This window comes from Pinus tabuliformis, chromosome 5_2 (genome assembly GCF_031772625.1).
Source record: "Pinus tabuliformis cultivar Carrire ecotype Pingquan chromosome 5_2, CPIR1, whole genome shotgun sequence".
In the NCBI taxonomy this organism is placed as follows: Eukaryota; Viridiplantae; Streptophyta; class Pinopsida; order Pinales; family Pinaceae; genus Pinus; species Pinus tabuliformis.
In genome coordinates, this window is record NC_142306.1 from 89,836,810 (window position 1) to 89,861,390 (window position 24,581).

Genomic DNA, 24,581 nt, shown 5'->3' on the forward strand with positions numbered 1-24,581 from the left:
TCTTCAACATAATTTGGAACAACCGTCTGTTCTTCAGCAGGGTTTGGAACAGCAGGGCGATCGTTGGTCCTTCGCCTTTTTGCCTTGCGGGATTTTACTGCAATGGCCCTCTTTTTCTTCCCTGCGGTCTTCCCTACCTTCTGGTTTGCCTTCAGAATTCTAATTTGCTGTCGGAGCTGGGCTATTGTATTCAATAATTTCTTCCTTTCCTTTCGCAATTTCTTAATTTCCAGTGTTTCGTTAGAAGGGACAGCAGGTTGTCTACTGCGGTCTGGACCAGTCTCTGGGTCTTTCTCTTGGGGTGCTTCCTCGCTGTTCTGCTCTGGCTGTTCTGGGGTAGGAACCTTAGCTGGTTCCGTCTCTTCCTGGACAATTGCTTGTTCTGCTCCTACTCCCTTCGGAATTTCCTCTGGTGACTTGGGAACAGATCGTTCCCGTTCAGTATCTCTTATCTCTACTTCATCATGAACAGGCAGTTTTTCTTCTTCTGCCTCTACTGCATGTGATTTTTCAGATGCATTTTCTTCTTGGGGTTTGTCGTGGAGGTCTGCTGGACTAGAAGGTTGGCCATACTCACCCATATTGGCCAAAACTGCGGCCAATTCGTCTTCTCCCACTGGGTCTTGTGGTGGGCTACCTTCTTGCTGTCCTATTTCCTCCTCCTGCTTAGATTGCTTAGTTTCTGTCTTGGAATGATCAGCTTCATTTTCTATTTCCGAATGCTCAGCTGCTTCCTCATTTTCCTCTTCGGATTGCTCAGCCCTCTCTTGAGATTTCTCAACCTCCTTTTCAGATTGTTCTATCTCTACTTCTAGTCATGAGGGTTGCTCGTCCTCGATTACCACTGGCTGGCTAGTGCTCTCCTGGAGCTTTTCCAGCCTTCCTCTTATTCGAGCTAACCTGGCTGATTTTCTGGGCCTCTCTGGCTGTTTGGGTGTATCGGTGGCATGCTTACGCTTTGCCGATTCCTGGTGTATTTCTGGTCGTTTAGATGCACTAGCAACATGTTTTTGTTTTACCAATTCTCTGCGTTTTTCCGGACGTTCTGGTGTGCTTGTAGAATGTTTACGTTTTGGGGATGGTGCTGTCACTCCCCCTTAATCATTGCAATCAGTTCATCCCAGCTGCTTTGCTGCTGGGTAAGACTATGACTAACTACTAATCGAATTAATCCATGGTGACTGACGACTGACTCTACATGCTGTGCCTTTTTTAGGCTTCGTGCAACATCATGCAGTAATGAATTCAGAAAGATTTACAGAGCATTTTTGCTTTAAAACAGCTAAGAGTTTAAGATGTCGTGGCCTTACCACGTCTTTCCTCCCCTCGCAGGTAATGTAACTCTGAACTGTTCTTGCTAATTCGATTCAGAGTTCTCCAAGGGTTGCTGGCAGAACTCCCTTCCCCTTGATTGTCAAGCTCTGGCCTTCGTCCTGGAAAATTTCCATGATCTTCTGTAATCTTTCCTTCTTTAGTGTCCATACTGGTCCGGTGGCTGGTAGTCTCGAGACTTCTGCAATTATATCGTCGGTGACCGCTATCCGCTTCCCCCTTACTGTGGAGTGGTCCTCCTGCAGGTTCTGCAAAAATTCCATTGCTACTATTTCATTAGACTCGTGCAGGCGACTGAGATAATTCAGCCACCCTGCTCTTTCCAGGATCTCCCGGGCAGCAGCAGAGACTGTCAACTTCTGAGGTTCGCTTCGAATTGCCCTTCCTCCCATGGTTTCATTGTGGATCCTCAATGGAACAGCAACTACTTGTGCTGTTTGAAACACAGAGAGGGTGTTAATCGCAAGCTTCGGAAAAAAACACAGAGTATGCAACAGAAATGGATTATGAACAGCAACTTGCGTAAAAATAGAAATGTCATGCCGTTAAGCCATGCCATACTTTCGTATGCTATCTTTCCCGAATAGTGAGCTGACATGCAGTTCAGGGAATAATGAGGTTAACCTCCCCCCCGCAATGTGATAGGCTGTCCCAGCCGTCAAATAAAGGAGCAGCACCCGATCTGCAACCAAGTCATAAAGGAACAGCGTATGAAATTATGCCATGTTTAGAAAGACAACGAATTACCGAAATCGAAGCGGAGAGTTTATCGCGTATTACGTAAGAGGCTGCTGCGATATGATATGAGGTTGGGGGATAGGACGTCTGTCGTACTTGCCAAATCTCGAGTGGTCATTGTCACTTCCTTTGCCATGATTGGTGGTAATAAATGTTCATGCGATGTATAAATCGGGAAATAATATATGAGTAGTTCCTTAGGATATAAGAGACAAAAGAGTATTAGTATCTAACCCATTGGAGTAACCAATGTGACATCAATACCATTAACAGTGCTCTACTGCCGACAGGTGTCCATAACCTTGGCAGAGTTTTTTTTACCCCTGGAACCATGATCCATTGTGTATACTTAGGAATGTTATTATTTCAAAGTGTAGGCCATTATGCTGGCTTGATAACCAGTTAACCATAATGCCATTCACGAGGAAGGAGTGAAACGTGGGCAGGCCGGCTCGTGATGAGACCTCCTGTTCCAAGGTTCGATTATTTGATATACCTTTTGGACCATATCCCTGGTGTGGTGGCCATAGTGGGAATGCCACTTCACTTCCATCCTCATGATCATGGTAGGCTGGCTCTTGATGAGACCCCCTATCCTGCATTTGACATCTCATAAATCATGTTCACACATTTTTTCTTTTTCATAGAGTACTTTTCCTTATTTATACACAAAGGGTGGTTCAACACTCCTTAAGAGTAGGAATGGTGGAAGAAGTCTTATCATCTCAATAGGAAGATATAAGCCCTTTGCTCTTATTCCTAAATAATAATCAAAGAGGGTTAAAGGGATCAACATGATAAAGATAACCAATCAGAGAAAAATTAGTAAAACAATGACAACAAAAGATAAGAAATAAGTATATCCTTCCTTTTGTCCTCTTACCAATGCAGAGCCTTATAAATATAGCGATTTATGATTTGCGGATTTCGGTATGTTGTGATTTTATATTCATTGCATAAGTGCATAGCTGTATTTTAAAGACTTGAAAGAATATGGTCTAGAAGCATCCTCTATTAAGATTAGCAAAAGGAGTAAGCTGTTTCACAAGGAGAGCAAAAGTATGCTAGTGGTGTTCCTCTTGGAAAAAGACAAAGAATGCAAATGCCGTTCCTTTTGAAAAAGGAACAACAAAAATAAATGCTATGAAAAAACACTCAAAATGTCGTTCCTTTGAAAAGGAACAACAGCAACCAAAAATGTTGTTCCTTTGAAAAAGGAACAACAGCAATCAAAAGTGTTGTTCCTTTGGAAAAAGAACAACAAAAGAGGAAAAAATGTCGTTCCTTTGGAAAAGGAACAATAGAAATCAAAATATGTTGTGCCTTTGAAAAAGGGACAGCAAACACACCGCAGTGCCGTTCCTTTTGAAAAAGGAACAACAAAAATCCAAAATGATGTTCCTTTAGAAAAGGAACAGCAGAACTAGCAAAGTCATTCCTTTTGAAAAAGGAACAGCAGAAAATCAAAGATGTTGTTCCTTTGGAAAAGGAACAACAAAAAATCAAAGATGTTGTTCCTTTGAAAAAGGAACAACAAAAATCGAAAATGTTGTTCCTTTTGAAAAGGAACAGCAGAAATCAGAAAATCAAGAATGTTGTTCCTTTTGAAAAGGAACAGCAGAAAATCCAGAATGTTGTTCCTTTTGAAAAGGAACAGCAAAACACGCAAATGCCATTCTTTTAGAAACGGAACGGCAAAAATCAAAATTTTGAGAAAGCAAAAAAACATTGAGTTCAAACATATGTACAAGAACAACTTGAAAAAAAAAGAACTTATGTACAGACTGTAAAAAAAAGGAATGAATTCCTTAATGAATTACAGGTGAGGAAGATTTCTCTTCCTCTCCTAAAATCTCCATATCAGTGTCTCGACGTAGCTGCTGGCAGAAGGACTCCCGAGTAAGTGGTTTGTGATAGAGACGAACTCAGTGGCCATTCACTTTGAAGGTGTATCCAGAACCGTCAATGGTGATTAACGTGATGGTCCCATTGTCATGCACCTTCTGGATTTCATATGGTCCCAACCAACGAGTCTGGAGTTTCCCAGGGAAGTCCTAAAATCGAGAGTCGTATAACAGAGCCCAGTCTCCCTCGTGGAAGACTTTGTTTTTGATGAGCGCATCATGCCATTTAGCCCGTTGCTATTGAATCAGTGTTGTATTTTGTATTGCAGAGAGCCTAATTTCGTCCAATTCGTTGATCTGCTGTAGTCGATTAATTTGTGCCTCGCTTCGATCTAGGCCAACTTCCTGTGTGGTTCGTAAGGTCTGGATTTCAAATTCTATGGGAAAAATAGGTCGTTTTCCAAACACTAATTGATAAGGTGAGTAACCAGTGGTGCTTCTCCATGTTGTTCTGTAAGCCCACAGTGCTTCAGGCAGTCTAGCAGCCCAATCATGCCTATGTGACGCAATAGTTTTCGTTAGGATTGATTCTATTATCTTATTGCTACTTTCTACCTGCCCATTCGCCTGTGGGTGATATGGAGTAGTAATTTTATGCTGGACGTGATAATTGTTGAGTGTTGCAGCTAATTTCTTTCCAACAAATTGTGGTCCTCCATCTGTAATTACTTCCCTTGGAAGGCCATAATGTACAAATAGATGGAACAAGAACTGTATTACAGAATCCTCTGTGGCTCTTGGCAATGCTTCTGCCTCAACCCATTTGGTGACATCTTCTGTTGCCACCAAGATATATGTTTTCTGATTTGATGATGGGTTGATGGGGCCAACGAAATCAAGAGCCCATTGCTCGAATGGTTCAATGACTAATTGTGGCTTCAGAGGCATCTCATCAGCTTGACTAGGTCGTCCTGCTCGTTGGTAGCTGTCACAGGCTTGGACAAATTTCTTTGCATCCTTGAAAATCGTGGGCTAGTAGTATCTTGTCTGTAATACTTTATGCCCAGTTCTACGCTCAGCGAAGTGTCCACCACACGGTCCATCATGACAAGCTTTTAGGATGTCAAAGATTTCATCTTCTCGAACACATCTCCTGATATGCATGTATGCCCCTGCGTGAAACAAATAGCCCCCAATCCACGAAAATCGAGTACTCTTCTGAACAATCTGCTTGCGCTCGTTAGGGGTTAAGTGTTTTGGTAGCTTACCTACTGCAAGGTAATTGGAAACATCAGCATACCAGGGTGTTTGAACAACAACAGCAAACAGGTGCTCATCTGGAAATTGATCTTCAACTGTTGCTGCATCGATTGGCTTTGGTATTCTTGAGAGAAAATCGGCTACAGGGTTTTCTTTACCAGGCCGGTCCTTCATTGTGATGTCGAATTCCTGCAATAAAATCAACCATCTAGTTACTATGGCATTTGTGACAGGCTTATTTGCTAAATATTTGATGGCAGAATGATCTGTATATAAAATAACAGAATAGCCTCTGATATAATGTCTAAACTTATTGACAGTATGTATCACAGCTAGGAATTCTTTTTTAGTAACAGTGTAATTTAACTCAGCAGGGGATAAATTTTTGCTGATGTAATAAATGGCATATGGTTTTTTATCCTCTTCCTGCCCAAGGACTGCGCCAATAGCTGTATCTGAGGCATCAGATGATATCTGGAATGGTAAATCCCAGTTTGGTCCTCGAAGGACTGGGGCTGTAGATACGAGCTTCTTTAGATCCTCAAAAGCACGGTCACATTTTTCTGTCCAAAGAAAATCAACGTTACCAGTTAGTGCATATAAAGGTGCAGCAATGTGCGAATAATGTTATATAAATCGTCTATAATAACCAGAAAATCCAAGAAAGCTGCGTACCTCTGTTTGAGTAGTAGGAGTGGGAATAAGCAAAAGTATTTGGATTTTGGCCGAGTCTACCTGAATGCAGGTTGCTGAAACATAATGTCCTAGGATAAGTCCTTCGGTCATCATCATGTAGCATTTTTCATGGCTTAAGCAAAGCCTGGTAGCAATGCAGCGCTGTAGGACTTTTTCTAGGGTGTCTAGTGCTGGATCAAAATCATCTCCATATGGTGTAAAATCATCCATATATACTTCAAGTCCATCATTTATTAAATCTGCAAAAATGCTAAGGATAGCCCTTTTGAATGTGGCAGGAGCATTACATAGGCCAAAGGGTAGAACTCGATAGGCAAATGTTCCCCAAGGACAAGTAAAAGTAGTTTTGTCCTGGTCTTCAGGGGCAATCTGAATCTGATTGTATCCACTGAAGCCATCTAGGAAAGAAAAGAATTTCTTTCCTGCTAAAGTATCTAATACTTGGTCTATGAATGGGAGAGGAAAATGATCTTTTTGTGTTGCTTTATTTAGTTCCCTGTAATCCACACAAATTCTCCATTTTCCATTCTTTTTTGGTACCACCACAAGCGGAGAGACCCATTTACTATCAGAAATAGGATAGATAAAATTAACATCTAAAAGTTTTTGAAGTTCAGCTTTTACCACATCCTTTAGATGAGGATTAAGTCTTCTTTGCGGCTGACGAACAGGTCTGGCATCTTTTTCTATATAAATGTGGTGTGTACATAATTGGGGATCGATTCCTTTCATATCAGGGTAATCCCATGCAAATTCTTCTTGATATTTTGTTAATAGATGGATGAGCTTCGTTTCTTGTTCAGGTGTGAGATTGGCATTGATGTTTAAAGTTTTTCCCGGTTCAATTTCCACAATTTTACTATTTGTAACAGAAGTAACGGGTATTGTTTGGTCATGTGTATCTTTCAGAGGATCTTCTTCTAATTCATTATCAAATGCTGCTTCTATCATGTGACACTGTGTGCGGGATCTAGATTCAGTTTGACTAATGAAACTATTAATGGCATCATCTTCTGTTTGATCTTTAAAATCAAGTGCCTCCTGTATAGTCAATGGAGATCTAATGTTACCAGTAAGGTATGATACAGGGTGTTTATTAGTTTTGATTATTGTGACACTTGGCTGCGGTGAAGGATATAAAACTAAATTTTTGATATTCGGTCCTCTGGTTATAGTCATATTTCCCTGCCGGCAGCCAATGTAAGCATCGGCAGTGGCGAGCCAAGGTCTACCTAGAATTAGCGGGTGTCCATCAAGTCGGGTTCTTGGATTGATTATCAGAAAATCAGTTGGATATTCCCAGGAGTCTACAGAGACCATGACATCATGTAGAGTACCCTCTGGTCTAACCACAGATCGGTCAGCTAATTCTAATAGAGTAGAGGTGGGTTCTACATATGTAATGCTGAGCTTTTGGCAAGTAGTGGTTGTCAAAATATTAATTGCAGCTCCTAGATCAACTAAGGCATTAGACAGAGTCTGACCATAAATTTGAACAGTTACAATTGGATTTCCTGGGTCTTCTTATTTAATGGGTGTTTCTTTTCCGGATAGTAAATCAGATAAAGTACCGACTACTTGGACTCTTGGATTAGTTGTTATATTCCTCCTCGGTTTCTTGATGCACAATTCTTTGATAGTTTTTGCGTATATAGGAATGTCTTGAATGGCTTGGAGGAATGGGATTTTTACGTAAAGATTTTGTAATCCTCCCAGAATGTCAAAGTCAGGATATTGTATGGGTCGAGGTATGACTAATCGTTCTGGGAATGGAGGAGAGGATGTGGTTGCTTGATTATGAGTCTGTTGCTTGTTTACATCCTCTTGTTGTGACTGATGTTCTCTTGGTAACTGATCTTCAATATGAACTATTTTATCTCCCTTAGTTTCAATTATACGCCCAGATCTTAACTGAAGATCATTGCACTCCCTCAGGTCGGGTCCTATTTCTGGTGATTCAATGATTTGGAGAGATTGGACCGGTCTGTTATTTGGATTGGGATTGGGTTGGGCTGGGAGTTGCGGTCTCAGATTAGACTGGGGATTTTGTTGTAAGGCTGGCAGAGTAGGTTGAGGGAGCGGAATAGTTCCTGCTGGCTGGTGCATCGGTCTTTGCCAGTTTGTTTGCCAGGGTGAACTTTGTGAAGTAGGGGGAGTCCATTGTGGAGGATATGGGCCATTTTGCCAATATGGTGGAGTGTAAGGGAAATTCGGCCAACGAGATTGGCTTGTCTGATTCAACCATGGGTTTGAAGAAGGAAACGATTGAGGTGACCAGTTTGAAAATGGGGGTTGAGATTGATTTTTCCACATACCATGTTGTTGAGCATTATACTGTGCAGGCTGAAAAGAAGAGGTTGGGTCTGGAAATATACCAGATTGTCTCGGTTGCCACTGGCGACGCTGGTTGATCAAGTACACCAATTCTGGTTCTTCTTCTACTTCCTTATATACTGCTTTCAATCCAGGAAGTGAGGGGCAGCTCTCTGTAAGGTGATCTTTTGTACAGATGGCACATGTTTGAACTGTCTCCAACAGACATTCTTTGTGGATATGTTTTTTCCTGCATCGGGGACAGAAGATCACCAAATTCTATTCTTCCTCCATCTGCTTCTGTTTAGCCTGCACAATATCAAGTTGTGTAGTTAGTGTCCCCAGAATATCAGTTTTAAAATTTTCTAATAAATTTCCAATTTCTACACGTGTTACTCCTTCTGTTGATACTTTGTTATCTCTTGCAAACCGATCATATTCTGCCGGTTTTATTCTTGTGCTGCCTCTCGAACTCCTGATACATAAGTCAATGATGTCAGCAAAATTCTCTTGATAAATATCCCCTTTTCCCATAATGTTTAATGTTTCTATCCATTGTTCCTTCATGCCCCTCATCAATGCAGTTTTTAACACATTATCAGGTAAAGGTAGCGATGCATAAGGGGATCTTTGTAGATTGTACTAAAAGCGTTCCATGTATTCCTCTAATGTCTCATTCGGTTTGGCTGTCATTTGAAATATTTCGTCTTTTAATTCTCTGGACCTACAATAATCCTGATATTTCTTTAGGAAGGATTCTTTCATTTCATCCCAATTGTTGATAACCCCACCACCTAGTCCCATGAACCATCTTAAAGCAGCCCCTTTTAATGTAGAGGGAAATACTTTCAATTTCTAGGGATCGGTGGTGTAATCATATCCCCTGCATAACACATCGAATTCGAATAAAAATGCATCCGGATCTTCTGATGTGAGACCATGAAAGGTAGGGATATGCTGAAGAGGGATAGCTTTCATGGGCGCATTTGCTGCAGAATCCACTATAGGATATTGTAATGTAGAGGTTTGAGCATTTGGCTGGTTCTGAGCCATAGGATCGAATATATGCCAATAACCTTTTGGGATATCTAGGAGGGTATTCCTAGGTTGAGAGGGAACGGTTTTAATAAGGGTAGTTTTAATAGCACTTCCTTTATCTGGGATAATGAGAATACCTGATGTCTGAGGAGATTGGATTCCTCCAACGATGATTTTTGCAGCACTCCCCTTATCTGGGCTATTTAATGGCTGATTTGTTTCAATATGAGATTTTGGTTCCTCAGTTTCCCCTGTTTCTCCTTCTCCTTCACAAAGGTTGCTGAAATTCCCTTCCTGCAATAGTTCTGGAGTAGAATTTTCAATTTCTTGAAAGTCCTGCTCTTCAGTTTGACTATGCACCTTAGCAAAGGCTACAGATGGTGATCCTGTGGCCTGAAGGGAACTAGTAGGCTATTTAGAAATGATTTTCCTAGGGCCTACTGATGGCTGAGATTCTGTTTTCTTATAGATTTCGTCTATGAAGGTCGTTCGGCCAAGGGTCACCGGCCCCTCAGCTTTTTCGGGTTTGGATGGAGGTTTGATATTCTTTTTTGGTTTTTTCTGCTTAGTCATGCACTCAAATAAACTACTATTCAAACAAAGCAAAACCAAATCTGTTAGGAAAGCGGACAGTGGAGCAGGGCTTTTACATGCTCCGCGCAGGTTCTTACCTTCCGTTTTTAAAATCCAACTCTTCCCTAGCAGGTTCGTACACTACTCTAAAAAAAAAAATGGCTACACTCTTTCCCCGGCAATGGCGCCAAAATGTAGAGCTATAAAAAGGGTCTCTTTCACCTCTAATTATCTCATATTAATATGTAAATCGGGGAGCGTTTGGTTATTACAAAGAGTGACTCAATCCGAGGCTATTTGTCGGAGTAATGTTAGTAGTACAGCGTTCTACAAAAATACAAGAGTAAACGGATGCTTGTTTACAACTAAGTTACCTCAAATGACTAAAGCACACACTCTTAAAACTAGGCAACTGATCAGTCAAGGGTTCAGTGACGATAACCCATCCCTTTGGAAACTGACGGAAAGGAAATTAAAGCATGGAAAATCACACATTTAGAAAACCAGGCAACTTACCAGTCAAGGGTTCGGCAGCAATAGCCCATCCCTTTGGAAACTGATGGAAAGGAAATTAGAGCATGGATCACGGGTCTGGGAGCGAGACAGTGAATGCCGAGGCTCACTACAGCCTTAGATCGTCTCTCACACCAAAATAACAAATGCAAGTAAATGGAACGACAGATAGCAAAATGGAACAGCAAATAAGGAATTGAACAACAAATCTGGAATGGAACAGCAATAATAAAATGGAACAGCAATCAAACAACTAAGTCTCGCGTGTCATAACCAAACTTAATCTATTAACCCAAATGCACTCTTCATAATCAAATATCACTCTCTCACTCTTAAGGAAAATCAAGCAGAACTCACTAATGGAACAACACTAACTATTGATAAATTATGGAACAACACCAATAGATCATACACACGCAACACGCTAGGAAAGTAATCTGATTTAACACCAATCATCAACAGGAATTACAACTGTGTTTCAACAGCATGAATCCTGAATCATAAAGAACGGATCTTTCAGATAAGTTCCTTAACACAAATACACAGCATAAAGGCTCCGTAACAAAATGAGAACAATGTTCAATTAAGTCTACTAATATCAAATAACCTCTGAAAGTATTGATGATATAATGCAAAGTCAATATAAAGAGCCTTAATGAACAAATCTTAACAAAGCATATGATGTAACTTATAAAGCATATCAGATTACCGAATAACAACGATAAGCAAGAAAACCACGCAGAAATCAAATCGTAGTGATACAGAAGCAAGTGTCCTCCGGGGCTGGGCCCTTAGCCTCAAGGGTACACCACTTTGAGTTAATCCAGATGCAGAGATAAGATAATCACCAAGTTTATATTAACGCATAAGACAAAAGTACAATGAACCAGTTCTCAACGAGACTCGATGATCAAAGTTGATCTTTTACAGAAAATTACATAAAAGTATATTATCCAGGTTAACAGTGCTATCCCTTTATATAAAGGTGACGGCGGAGATGTCTACGTAACAAGATAAATAAAGCAGCGATCCCTCAGGATCAAAGATCCTGAGGGATTCGCCAAACTATCAATCCTTAATCTTTTCTTTTCTTCTCCGGTGAGCTGGTGTCTTCTCCTCCTTTTCCGGGCCGATTTGCTCTGATCTGCTTATCCTTGTTTGCGTTTGGTTTCCCTTCAAAGGGACAATAGTTATCTTGTCTTTATCTTTTCCTTCGGAACGGCAACTCTTCGTTTTCACCCTTTCCTGCACAGAAGAATAACAATTATTAGTGATTAAGTCTTGCATATTAATTCACATGTTTTGTTATAATTCTTTATTGTTTTCCAGATTCATGATGAAAAAAGGTTTACAAATTCTACTAAAAAGCTATTGAAATGATCATCAAAAGCATACATTTTTGGTACTCCATAGGAGAAAGAAGTCTTCATTTAGTATTGGTTAGCCCTTTTCCCTTGATGTCAAATGAGGAGAGTAACTTGGTGTTTGAAGAAGAATTCTTGGAAGGAAGCTAGGTATGTCTACAAATGTGTTTACCAGTATCTACAGGTAGTCGTAACCAAACACCAAAGTGGTTGTCATAAAGTCCAAATGGGGAGATTGCTACCATTATGACTAATGTGTTGTCCTTGAAAGAAAACCTACTTGATAAAAATTCCAATATGATGGTTATGAAGATGCTATAGGTGAGATAGACAAGAGAATATCACTTTAGAGACAAAACAATGATCGAGGTGAAGTTTAGGAAAGTATACGTGGATTCTATGAAGAAAGGCCACATACATATCCAGGTATGGTAAAGAAAAGTAGCGTACAATTTCCACACCATGGTATTGTTAATACTAGGGGTATTTACCATGTTATTGGCCCATAGTAATGAGCATAATAATGGATATTTGATCCCGTCAAAGAATACCATTGACATTACTAAAGGATTGGCCTAAGGTATTAGCTAAGGCTTATATTATTTAAGGAGATGGAGATCAAATGTTAGGGTATGGGTGTGATGGATTATTTATGAATGACTTGATCTGAAATAGGAGTGGACGAAGGAGCAAGGAAATGGATGAGATCTAATAGATCTGAAATGACCACATGTTGAATAATTTATTTATGGTTTGATAGATTTGTGATGATGATATATGATGGGTTTCTATAACAATTTACATGAAGATATTTGAGTTTGACAGATGTTATGTTGTAGCGAAGGTATATCTCAATGATTACAGATCTATACGCAGGTCTGACACTGAGAAGTCGTGTACATACACAGATCTGTATGCAGGTGTGGTGAATGAGAAGAGAAGAATGCACATATGTGGAAGTGCTTTATAAGATTTGTGTACATATGCTAGGGTTTTGTAGTATGAGTTGTTAATGATGTCTACTCAATTCCATTATGTTTTTTGCTATATGTCAATGATGTCACTTTCATGATTATCTATGTCTTACAATTCTGGTTGGGTTATGGAATGATATGTTGATTAGAGATGATGCTACTATGTGATAATCTATATCTGGTTCACTGATCTATGATGGGTTCAGTATGTGATTGAGTGATTGATTCAGTGTGACATTGATTTAGACTCAGTTATTCAGTAATTTGAGATCTGTACACAGGTTCTCTTAAGAAGAACTGCATACATATGCGGGTATGACTTAAAAAATAGTGTATATATTCTGAGATATGGTTGATTAGGGTCTTGCAATAGAAGTAATTGGATTTTGTGATGAGTAACAATGTTTGGATTATTGATGATTAGTTATGCATTGATATGATATATACTGGTTTAGTTTGATCTAGTTGTATTGATTGATTAGGATTCAATAATCACATTCATGATATTGTTGGTTTAGTGATTGAGTGATTTGATACAGTGATTTGTTTCATGATTATTATTTTGTATTGGGCTTAAATGGTCGTAGTGATTCCAATCTGACAATAGGATGAAAAGTGGCATACAAGTTTGATGTTTTGTATCAGGTGGATCTAGTATTAAATATTATGAAACATGGTCCACAAAGGTGCTGAGGGTTGGAGCCTTCAGTGAGGAAGTTTAAGATTCCTTCCAATGGTAGCTAGTGAATCATATTAGGGGGTTGGATCTCCCTTTTGGTAGGAGACAGTAAACATGATTAGGGGGTTGTAGCTCCCTTCTAGTAGTAGTTGGAAAATGAGATAAGGTTGTAGCCTTCTATAGGTAGCAGTCTGCGTACCGGTACGATTCTCCGTCAGTACAAGATCGTAAGTTGTTTTTATTTGTAATAAAATATGAAGATAGAGACAATGGCAGTGGTGGTTTTCTCCCACATTGGGTTTCTACCTAAAAAATCCTGGTGTCATCATGTGTTGTTGTGTTTCTTATGTGTGATGGTTTATTATGTTCTTCTTGCTCATGGTTACTTTTTAATTAAAGGCTAATGAAGTAATGATACACTGGTTAAAGTATAACAAATGATGAAATGCATGAAAATATAGTTAACTGGATATAAGCTATTTTTGTTCATCATAGTTGCGTACATACGCTGGTTTACTTAATGATAGTAGAATATAGAAATATGAATAAGAAATTGAAAGGTTTAAGTGAGTTTTAAAATACCGTTTGATCCGAACTTAAACAAGAACACAACAACTTACAGATATAATCATGAAGACAAATAAGATATCTTGGGCAATGGTAGCTTATCTCTGAGAAGAGATATGGTGGCTACATGCCTCTAAACTGTGTTACAATGAGGCTCAATGGCATATTTATTGTTGGAAAACATGACAAAATCCTAAACAAACAAAATCCTAACCCCAAGAGATGTAACACCAAGAGTTTGTTGGCACCATTGGGGTTATTTGGGCAAGCCACTTCTCGACGTCGTAACTTGGTAATATTATCTCCGTTTGACATGTACAATACCTTGTTGGAAAGGTCTTTCTGAATAGTACAGGTTTCACCACAAGCCCTTTCCTAAGGCTCTGAGCCTCCTTAGAACCCAAAAAAACGCTGTTTAGGGGGTCAAAACTACTCCGAAAGTTCAGGACTTAAAAAAAATAAATGTTGAAATGAAGAAGGAAATATATGAAACTGACTGGTGAGTCTAGGTGGAATAGGCGAGTGGCCACCAATATCCACTTGGATCATTCATCCCCCCTTATGAAGAAATGGTCCCCATTGCATGCAGAGCCTCCATGAAGTGAGGAAATTTATGTTGAACCTAGTCCTTGGTGAACCACTTGCCCTGGTGAAGGCGTTGGCTTGCTTTGACAACTCGATATAGATGTATCCTCTATTGGAAAGTGTTCTTGATCTGTGTGTCCATGATCTGACTAGTTGTAGCATATTCCATGCAGTCTGGGTTGAGCTCTGTTGGTGTGAGTTGTTATGAAATGTCAAATGTGTCCAACAATGCTAGAAAGTATGGCCGAAGATGATGTACATTGAACACTGGTGTAGACCAAGGAACGATGGGATGTTGAGCTCAAAGGCATTGTCACTAATGACCTTGGTGATGGTGTATGGCCCATATAGGAGTGGACAAAGCTTGCTATGGGGTCTAACAAGTTTCTCCTTCTGCAAATGTAGCCAAACTTTGTCGCCCACCTGGAACTTGCGCGACACTCGATGTTGATCATGGCACTGCTTGTACGTAGCATTGGCTCTATCCAATATATCATGGACCTGCTGACATATGTGTTGAATGTGATCAATGAGGCCATCATCCCTTTCAGCTTCAGATTGAACGTGAGCCGAATCTACTTGAGTGGCTGCAAATGGCATGGCCACATCAATGGGGCATAATGGCTGAAATCCCAGCCCTACCTAAAAGGGGTTGTGACCCGCTGGAAATATGGGATACTTTCATCACATGTGCATGGATGCTTCGTGTTGTACATGCGTAGAATATGTATGATGATCATGTTGACAACCTCTATTTGGACATCAGTTTGGGGATGGAAAGTCATGAACTTTGTATGTTTTGTATCGAACATCGACCAGAGACTTGACCAAAATGCACCTAGGAATCTGTTGTCCCAATCTGAGACAATGGACTATGGGATCCCAAAGTGTATCCATACTTGCTCAAAGAAGAGCCCAGAAATGGCCTCTGATGTGATACTCTTCTTACAGGCCGCCATGATGGCCATCTTAGAGAATCTGTCGATGACCACGAAAATGCAATCCATGGTGAAAAGTTCCCAAGGTCGGCTAGGAGTAGGTAGAGGAGTATACAGACTTTGCTTCTTGATGGTTGGTTTGGCAATGGCACAGGCAGTGCAAGATTTAATGTACTTCCCAACATACTAATGAAGTTTTGGCCAATAAAAATACTTCTCCGATACTACCACTATTTTCTCTACTCTGAAGTCTCCATTAATTAAAGATTAATAGTTTAAATTTATTAAGATTATAAAGGTGGTAATAAAAGTGATTTGAATCTAAATTTAATTGTTTGATATGGAGTTTTTTTAATATATTTTATTATATGTTTTGTCAAATTAATCTATGATAATTAAGGTTAATATGAGGTTTCAATAGTAGAAGAGGATAGAGAGGCCCTAGACATGGTTGCGGGAGGAAAACTCTTAGTAACATAAGTCCTAAAGGAAACTTATAAGCACATAGCGAAAAAACAGAAACATTAAACCACTATACATGGCTTCTTTAAGATATTATTAGTCTCCATGCATGGATTTCAACATGATTAGTAAGCTTTGATCATAATGATGTGTTGACATTGTTTTCATTGATTGCAAAGGAACAACATGAGCAACAAGGTATGCAAGAGTAGTATGGTAAGTGTAACAGCAAGAGCATCTTGTGCAGAGGGACAACAAAGGAGCAGTAACAAATGATATGGCATGTTGATATGTACATTGTCTACATGACATTGTGTTGTTGAGTTGGAGATTGATTGACATATGATTGATTGTTGTGCTTGATGGGTTGGAACATTTGATGAGGAGTTGTGATGCTCACGAGTAGCATGGAATATGCTTATGTTATTATTAAATATGATAAAAAACGCAAAGGAGAAGATGTAATACTTGTTGGTTGCATAAGCTCATCTTATGGTATTTATGCTTGATGAATCGTACTTTTTGAGAAATGTTAATGTAGTATATTTGCAAGACATCGTTGTGATGTAAGGAAAAGGAGCAACAGGAAAGTATGTCTGACATGTCATGTTTGCAGAGGTGATGATGCAAATGTTGAAGAAGTTGTGTTGCAAAGGGTGAAGCCAAAGAACAAAAAAGTATGATGGCTTAATTAATATATGCACAATTGAACATATATTGTTGATGGCATGATTGGGTTGATGCAGGTACTAGAAGTGAAGGAGAACATCTTGTTGGAGCTTGCTTTCATATGGGTGTCATTGATGGCATGGTTTTCTTAGAGCTCTTATGTTACATACCCTTATTGGTCACATATGCTTGTTGGTTGTTGATGATAGAATGTTGTGGAAATTATTGTGATGCAAGGAAAAGGCATGAAGAATATTGTGGTGGAAAGATATGACAAAGGAAAATGTGCATTGCAAAGATGTTTGGCTTGCATATGTTGGGAATTGGGTTGCTGTAATCTTTAAAGGTGGACTATGTTAATGCATGCTATTTGAATATATTGAAATTTATTTTATTGACATGAAGAATATGGATGCATGTCATTTGGATATTGTGAAATTCATTTTATGTATTTTAATATTCAAGAGCCCAAATAGCTTTGGAATTGAAGAGACACCATTGGAATGAAAAGAGACAATTTTTTCATTATAGATTCATGTGTTTGGATTAGTAATATCCATCAAAGTTCATTTATAAAATTGTGTGAAATTGGAGGACTTAATGACTAGAGAGCTTGAGAATGCAAGGTTTGATTTGAGTTGTTTATTACCTATCACATATAAAGCAGAAGTGAAGCATATTTATGAAGAAGTAGAAGAAGGAACAAAGATGGAGGTATGAAGATTTATCGACCAGGTAACCAACACACTGTTGTGTATTATTTGTGTCATGGGATTGCGGTCTCCTTTCAAGTTGTAGCTTGATAAATAATAGGTTGGATCCTATTGAGGTAGGAGCCTCCTGTGGGTTGTAGCCTACAGAAAACTTATGGGAGTTGCAACTTCCTTTCATATTGTAGCTTGCAAGAAAATTGAGGTAGTAGCCTCCTATAGGTTGGAGCCTATATAAAATCATTTGTAATAAGGGAGAAAGAGATTTCCTTTCCATCACAACAATAAAGAATCCATGGTTTTATCCCTTTATGGGTTTCTAGTTATATCGTGTGTCCATATGTGATGATTTTGTGTGTTGATCTTATGTTTCCATAACATTTGTTATGTTATGGTTCACATATTACATATTGTTCATATATTAAATCTGCATTTTATATGATGTTAAATTGATGACTTTTAGTTTCGATAAACACTAAGAAGAAAAGAAAATGTTCTCCATGAATGGACTAAATCTATTCAACCCCCCTCTTGGTTTAGTTAAGTTTCCATCTTTATGTGTCTAGAAGCCTTTGATATAGATGAGGAAAAACATTACATGGGCATTAAAAGGAGATTCTAGGAATCCAAGAGTAAGAATGGTATGCTAAACAACCATATCTGACATAAAATGTCCATAAACAACAATATCTATAAGTAATTACCTCCCTTCTTTTTATTTTATTATTTTTTTAAAGTCTTCATAAAACATGCCCATAACAAGACCAAAACAGAAAATTTTTAATCTAAGCTTCCAAAAATTATCTATAACTTCTACTCGTACAACTACAACAAAAAAACCCATCTTTTAGCCCCACAAATTATCACCACTAAGTGATTGTAGTAACACCATTTTTTATATGAAAATAAAGTTATTATACTATACTTAACTTAATTGGAAATGAATTATATCATCTTATATTTAATAAAAAAATATTGTATATTAAATTAACAAATATATCAAAATGATGCTAGCCCCTTCCTTCTCGCATTATCAATGTATGTAGTGATAAAGTGATTGTATAAAAAATACTTTACCAAAAAATTATTTATCTTATGGTGTGATGAAGTGGTGTACCTAACACCACTTATCTTATGTGCTCCTAAAGTTTTGCTACTATTTTTCAACTTCATTTGAAAATAGTATTTCATCATATATGTTAAGAGAATTTATTATCCTATGTGGTTGTAAAGTGGTGGTACTATTTTTTAATGTTATTCGAAAATAGTATGCAATCATATATGTTATGCGAATTCATTATCTTATGTGGTCGGCGGTACTATTTTTTAGCTTTATTGGAAAGAGATATGTCATCATATACGTTAAGAGAATCTTATGTTTGTTAAAATTGCAAGAATAATAATGTGATCTGAAGCACTTCTTCGTCTTTTCTTTGGTGGTCGTAAAGTGGTGGTACTATTTTTTAACGTTATTCAACAATAGTATGCAACCATATATGTTATGCGAATTATTTATCTTATGTGGTGGGTGGTAATGGTTTTTAGTTTTATTGGAAATAGATATGTCATCATATATGTTAAGACAATTTTATGTCTTTTAAAATTGCAAGAATAATAAAGTGATCTAAAGCACTTTTTTGTCTTCTTTTTTTTTGTGGTCGTAAAGTGGTGGTACTATTTTTAATGTTATTCAAAAATAGTATGCAATCATATATGTTATGTGAATTTATTATCTTATGTGGTGGGTGGTACTATTTTTTAGCTTTATTGGAAATAGATATGTCATCATTTACGTTAAGACAATTTTATGTTTGTTAAAATTGCAAGAATAATAAAGTGACCTGAAACACTTTTTTGTCTTTTTTTTTTTGTAAATCGACACAAAATTTTAATTAATCAAAATAACATGGCAAAAAACTCATAGATATGTTTCCTTTTCACTGCATGTGCATAGCTTTCTTGTTCATGGATACTATCCTGAGAGAAATTATGCTTCAAAAAAATGAATTAACCATTACAATTGCATTATCGTCAAGCACTATTTAACATATGCACTAGAGGATTCTGTTTTCCTGATTACAAAAGGATAAAAAAGCCATAGAGGTTGAACAAGGTAACTAAAATGTTAACACATTTCAGAAATGTGTAGTTGCATTTATGTTGCATGCTTGTAGGTATAAAATCAACTAGGACATGCAAGAGCCACCCATGCTGGAACAACTGACCAAAAACCAACAAAAAAGAAGCAACAATTAACCATCTACTGCTAATCAGAAATGATCACTAGAGACATTGGGTCTCCATTGATTATAGATATAGAGTTGATAACAGGAGCGTCATAAACGACCACCGGAGATAGTGGGTCTCCATTCACTAAAGGAACATAATTAAGAGAAGGAGAAATGTTAACCTGTGGAGTGTTACACAGCAATTTGTCACCGTTTGTCACCATCCCTGTTACCCCTCACCCATACACTGGAGGACTCATTCCGGGACCTGTGAGAAGTGACATGACCTGAAACCACTTGCATCATATTCCTCTAAGTATGAGCTTCATATGCCCTGAGGACATCTCCTGCAAAATACTCATGAAAATAGCTCTTTTTGCATTAGCGCAGGTCCACAATTCACTGCCCGCGCCAATGAGGGAAATCCTCTAAAAAGGGTGCGTTATTAGCGCTCTGTCTCAGAGTCGCACTCGCGCCAACCGAATTGAGTAAAGTTTTCAACCAACAAGCTCCCGAAGGTTCTCTTCAACCCATTCACCAACTGAATCTATGTTGAGCTAGGATGGTTTGGATTCGAATCTCCATAGAAAGGAAAGTCGTTTGCCACCTTTCATGGAAGTTTCCAAGTGATAAAGCCAATCCCATGAATAATGTGGTTGATCCTAACTCTTTCTTCTCTATCTATAAAAGCTTGCCTCTATGCCTTGAGCAAGCTAGTCATAGTTACCATAGCTCCAGTTCTAGCATAGTGATAGATAGTTTGAAGCTGCAAGAGCCTTCTTTGCACCCATAAGGCCAAATCTAAGTAAGGAGATTCTTGTCACCCAAAGAGAGAAGGGCTTGTTCCTCATCCCAACAAGCTTTGCAAGACTTGTGTAGCTGACTACCCAACCAAAGGAGGATTTGACGTCAGAACAATGGTTTTATTCTTCTTTGTTATTTATTAATAATAGATGACTATCATTATGGTTCCACTCTCATTGTCTTATGTTTGATGTTGAGTTATATCTTTTCTGACTGATATATAATTGCATCTACTAGATTTTATGCTTGTTTTCGTGGTGTTCTTTGCATGTGCAGGTGTCCAATCACAGAGATCGTGGGGATCGTGACTGGCCAAGGCAAAGGAACGAGGGCGATATCTCTTCTACGAACACTAGCGTTGGAATCCAAGTAGGTTCTCACCATCCACTTCTTATTTGCAATTAGGAACTTGCGTGATAGCATTGTGTGATTGTTGCTAGACCCGGTCTGGGCTAGTAGGGATCGTCTCTGTCCGCAGAGAGGATTTACCTCCACAACAATTTGGCGCTCCGCTGGGGAGTCTTGTCTCTTTGGTTTCTCATTTGGTTGCTTAGATAGCTTTCTGGGTTGGATTTCTTGCTTCCTGGTTTGCCTAGATAATGTCTTCAAGCCCTGAGTTGCTTGCTCTTGTTTTTGACTTAGCAAACTTGATTAGCGCGCTTTTTAGCCTTACAGTTGTGCCAATTGGCGCAAGTTGCTCAAAAACAACCCGCGCCAATCCCATAAAAGCACGAGTTGCAGCCTGACAGTCGCGCCAGGCCTGTCAACTTTTCCAGTTCGCTTGTCTTCAAGCCCTCTGAGCTTGGGTTTGTATGTTGCCGCGTCTTTTTCAATTACTGGAGTGTGTTTGATCCTTGTTTGACTGGTTTTGGACCTTCATCCTTCGGTTGTTTGCCTCTTTCTATCGATTTCACTTTTTAGCCCTAGGGCATCTAGTGGCTTTGTGCGTCGAGCCTTCCGTAGGAGTCTTGGGTTCTTTGATCGTCCAGTCGACTTTGTGATTACTTTTTGCATTTGCTCAGTAGTTGTCAAAGATTTTTCTTGTTGTTCAAGTGATTTGTTTCTTTTTCGCTTGGGTTTCGCTTGGCTTCGTTTGGGCTTAGATCACATAGCTCATAGAGGTCTTTGTGCTTTCTTCTTGGTTTGAAGGACTGTTTTGGTGTTTTGGGGATTCGATTGTGTTCTCATTGAGTGAAATTGATCTTTTGCTCGGTGTTACTATCTCTCAAAATTTTTTTAGTGCACTTTGCCATTGAAAAGAAAAATGAATAATCTCTTTTGCATTGCATTAGTTAATTGAAATTAGAAGCTTTTCATTGATTAAGTGATTTAAAACAAAGAAAAGTTTCGTTTATTTGTCATTAGCTGCATTAGAAGTGCTTCTTGATTGTTTGTGGTCATTTTGTTTGAAAAATTCTCAACTCTCTCGTAGTTAGTATTTATCGAACGAAATGATATTCTTTGGCATATAGTTTGCATTTATGGAATTGTGAGAGATTACATACGGTAGGACCTGGAAATTGAAACTTAACTAAAGATCAACCATAAAATGAACTAAATGAACTTAAAAACGCATTGGAACATAACGCTCACTAATTAGAGGTCTAGGCTAGAGACGTGCTCCGGCGTCGTTAAACCTAGTCACTGTTGTTTCACACTACGGTTGGGTGATTCCTCCTTTTGTGACTCGACAGTGGTCTAACACGGACTTGAGCTCCCACGTACCGTCGCATATATAGGGGAGACCCCACTAGGTTATCATCCTTTATCCACAAGAAGCCGTGTCTGCCGCATTACAAGCCGTAACCCACCAAACACAGCATTCGGGAAGATTGACTGCCGTACGAGAAGTCCTTGGTTTTCATATGACTGCCAAGGTGTATATGCAGTTTTACGGATTTGTTTGGTAAACCCTTTGCCTAGTCTCTCCAAAGTGGTCACTTTTGATCCTTTTCAGACTCCTTAAAAGAAAAGGTTCACTTGAGTAGTTTGTCACTTCAGGCTCACAAAACATTCGAAGGCGACTAGAGTCAGCTTTTTGTCCTTTTCTCGACTCTTAAAACATGAAAAGGTCAAGTTGTGTCCTTGCATCTTAAAATTTATTTGGCCGTGATAAACATTACCTGGTTAGATCTTGTGTGGGTTAGTTTGAGTAGGGTCCTTTATCGTTAGATTCCCTTAGGTTTTGTTTGAAGTTTGTCATCCTCGCTGAACCGTCGACTCCCGTTCCATGTGATCAAGGGCCTTCGTCCTCCGCTGCTCCTGAGGTACTGGTTGTAAGTGATACTCTTCCTGTTATCCCGAGTATCCAACTGATCAACTCTCGCGGTCCAGACGACGAAGGTTACAAAATTCATTGGAAGCCCATCTGGGAGCCTGAAGAGGACGATATTCCTTTTACCCCCCCTGGTGTTTCGTCTCCAATGTCTACCTCTCACATGGATGAGACATCTCCTAGAGTGAGTGAGACACCTGTCTTGTCGAATATCGACACTCCCATTCCAACTACTTCTCCACTTCCCCCACGCTACCAGTCGTTGAGGGATAGGGTAAGTGCCAGGATCCCTGCTTCGACTATGTGGGATCCCCATATCACTCCCACCACGGGATCTTTTGTTTTACATGTCCACACTACACCTGTCACTTCAGTTCCGACAAATCCAACTGTTTGTGTAGCACATTCAACTCCGTTGTGAGTGCCGTTACAGCGTCTTCAGCTCTGAATACTGGTGCTGGTCCCCCTCACGGTCAAGTGAGTAGTGGCTAGCCGACACACTCACCCAAATTTGTTCACCCTGCACAAAGTACTCCACCCTCTTCTGGTCCCGTCCCAGGAGGGGGGCCATATGATGCCTATGGACAAGCTGTTCAGGATCCGAATGCGCAAGGTCCATTCTTTTATTACGATTCTACTGGTCAATATCTTCAGCTTTCTCAACCCTTGCCTACTCAACCTTTTCTTGAGGTTTTGGTACCATTATCCGTTGCTTGGAACGCCACCACTTTCCATGGGGGCCAAGCAATGCCTGCACAGCTTCAGGGATCGCCTAACCAAGGCCAGCCATCTTATGTGCAAAACCCCCAGGGGCAGCAATATTATGGCCAGTCTTACCCAGGACAATTTGTGGGCCCACAAGGACAACCCTATCAGGGACAACCTTCGGCCACTGGTGGTCCATCTTTTACTTATCTGAATCAACCTTTTGGTTATCCGGGGCAACCTGGTACCCAGCAAGGTTACCCGTCTGGACAACCAGGACAAAATTACATCCAACAAGGCCAACCTGGTATCCAGCAGGGTTATCCCTCCAGACAAGTTGGACAAACTTACATTCCACAAGGTCAACCGGTAGTCCAACAGGGGTATCCTTCTGGGCAAGGGGGGCAGCCTTACGTACAGCAGGGCCAACCCACTGCTCAGCCTAGTCATCCTTCTGGACAGGCTGGCCAAACTCAAGGTCAATTGGCCGTTCAGCCCGCTCAACCATTTGTTCCGCAAGGACAACCCTCGGTTGCACAAGGACAACCTGGTACCCAGCAAGCATATCCTTCTGGGCAAACAGGCCCGTCCCAAAGCCAACCAGGCCAACCTTCCGGCTAGATGGTCCAAGCTCAACCGGTTCAAGGACATCTTTCTGGGCCCCAGACTCAAATTGGTTATCAAATGCAAGGTGGGCCATGACCCCAACCTTCTTTCCAAGCGCAGCCTTCTTATCAGGCTTAGTATGGAGCTCAGCAAATGTATGGCTACCAGCAACCCCAGGGGCAAACTCAATTTACCCCTTATCAAAATTATCAACAAATGCAGGTCACTCCTTACCAGAATTATCAGCAACAGTACGTTTCACCTGCAGGTCAAGTTGCTAGTTCATGGGGTGCTCGGGGGCAGACCCAAGGTCAACTGTCTGCTTATGGACAAAATCCTTATGGACAAAACCCCTATAGGCAAAATCCCTATGGGCAGAACCCTTATGGGCTAGGCCCATCCAGACAAAGTCCGTGGGGTCAACCACCACCTGGTTGGAACCCTGGTACTACCTCCCTTCCACAGCCATAAATGTCCTTTAATCCTCAGTTTCCTTTCTTAGTGACGTTGGAACTTCTAGATGTGTCCAAGTTGACGAATGATCCCATTCTTCATAATCCATATTGGCCACCAGTCCCAACTAAGATACTCGGTGATTGCCCGAAATTCACCACAGCTCAAAAAATCCTTCACGCTGGTTATTTCTGGCTCTCCATTTTTAAGGATTGCATTCTTGCTGTCCGCTCATGTCATGCATGCCAGATATAC